The 2,148-nt window shown below is 38.2% G+C and overlaps 1 pseudogene; it reads right to left on the reverse strand.

Annotated features, from left to right (window-relative positions):
- Nucleotides 1-603: 603 nt before the first annotated feature.
- LOC105481418 (large ribosomal subunit protein uL23 pseudogene) lies at nucleotides 604-1,108 on the reverse strand (annotated as a pseudogene).
- Between the last annotated feature and the right edge of the window lie 1,040 nt (nucleotides 1,109-2,148).

Below are 2,148 nucleotides of genomic sequence, written 5' to 3' on the forward strand. Positions count from 1 at the left end.
GAGAAAACTGGAATTGGCTTTATTAACTGTTGTTGTAGGTGTCTAAGCAGAGGCTAGACAAATAGTTTGTGATGGTGTTATAAAGGATATTTTAGCATCAGATGGGTGATTTGAGTAGATAATCTTTAAGGTTCCTTAATTATTCCAGACTTGAAAAGTCTATAATGATATGAAAATGCTTTCCTCTTTCCTACCCTAGAGACTGCATAAGGTCTATTCACCTTCTACCTTCCAATTTCTTCACCAAACCTCATTTGGACCTAAACAAAAGCAGGTTGACCTAGGAAACTTTAGTTTCTTTTTCAGCTATTTAGTTTACAAGAGACTCTTTTGTAATCACATCAGAGACCCCAGCCTCTACTCTAATTCCTTTATATCGTTACAGAGAAAAATAGTGGGCCAGACTTCCTGGTTATAGAAGGCTGAGGAAAGTCTGATGAATAATATAACAAAATTTTGAAATGTTCCTAAGTGCTTCTTAAAGCAAATATCATTTCAGGGAGAAAAGTAAACTCAAAATTTTAATCTTAGATTCAGGAGTGACATCTGAGAACAAAATGTAAAGTTTGGTTGAGTTTTTTTTTTATGTTGAAAAGATATATATATATATATTTAGAATTAGGCAGCTGGACTCAGTTTAGATGATCCCAATTTTGTTGGCAACATCCAAAGCGTCATAATCAGGAGCCAGTGGAACATACGCCTTTTTCTCTCCATCAGGCCGAATCAGGGTGTTGACCTTGGCCACATCAATGTCATAGAGCTTCTTCACAGCCTGTTTAATCTGGTGTTTGTTGGCTTTAACATCCACAATGAACACAAGTGTGTTGTTGTCTTCTATCTTCTTCATGGCAGACTCAGTGGTCAGCGGAAACTTGATGATAGCATAGTGGTCAAGCTTGTTTCTCCTGGGGGCGCTCTTCCGAGGATATTTGGGCTGCCTCGGGAGTCGCAGTGTCTTGGGCCGCCGGAAGGTGGGTGACATGCGGATCTTCTTTTTTTTGTGGCTGTGGACACCTTTCAACACTGCCTTCTTGGCCTTTAAAGCCTTCGCTTTGGCTTCGGCTTTAGGAGGGGCAGGAGCTTCCTTCTTCGCTTTCGGCGCCATCTTGTCTGGTTGAGTTTTTAATGGAGTTCACAATGAATAATAAAGCTTTGTACTTTCATAGACTTTTATTGACTAGTGCTTAGGAGTTCACAGACTGTAACTGCTATAATGAGAAAGCTTGAATCAGGAAGTTTGACTCAGTAAATGACCTAAACATCCTCTTTTTTTTGATCATTTTAAGTAAAATGTGAAACAGAACGAACCAGAAAAGAAAGTTTCATAGAAAAATGTATCATACTTTATTTTTTATTACTTACTTAAAAAGTAAGTCTACCTGCTATTGTTTAAATATGGCTTGTTCCCTACAAAAAATAAAGTATGATACACCTCCCATTAGGCCCCACCTCTTAAAGGTCCCACTTGACAACATTGCCACACTGGGGCCAAGCCTTAATATGAATTTTGGTGGGAACAAAAAGCTTATACATTAGGGTGCTTCTCTGCAAAATGGCATTGAGCAGATAGAACTGAGTCCATCATCCCATCCAGATTCATACAGTCACATTTGAGAGAGCCTTATAACAGAGTTCTGGGGCAAAGTTAATCCTAACCGACGTAGACTTCTTACTCTGAGAACCTATCTTTGTAGCCACATTTTATAGTGCCAATGAAGACATGCCAGCAAGTGTTTCATGTACAACTGGCATTAGAGCACCAGGTCAATTTGATGGTGGCGGTAGGTACTATTATTTTATATCCAGGTAAAAGGCCAATTAAAAAACTGCCACTGGGGATAAAAATCAAAGACACAACATATCAGAACTGAGTTTTGAGCAACCTGGTATTCCAAAATATATGAATATTTTCAGAAACCAATGTTAAATTGTCCCCATGTTTCCCAGCTATGGAGATATTTAATACATTTGTTCAAATCCAATTACTCAATCCACATAGTGCTGAGGCCATCCTGCAAGGTGCATATCAAAAAATATGAACTTAGGGTGATATAGATGAGTATAGATGACAACAATGTTATGCAAGTCAAACTTGGAAGGTCAGAATAAGCATATCTATTCTGAGATAATTCGTTGTTATTTTAG

Source organism: Macaca nemestrina, chromosome X (assembly GCF_043159975.1).
Source record: "Macaca nemestrina isolate mMacNem1 chromosome X, mMacNem.hap1, whole genome shotgun sequence".
In the NCBI taxonomy this organism is placed as follows: domain Eukaryota; kingdom Metazoa; phylum Chordata; class Mammalia; order Primates; family Cercopithecidae; genus Macaca; species Macaca nemestrina.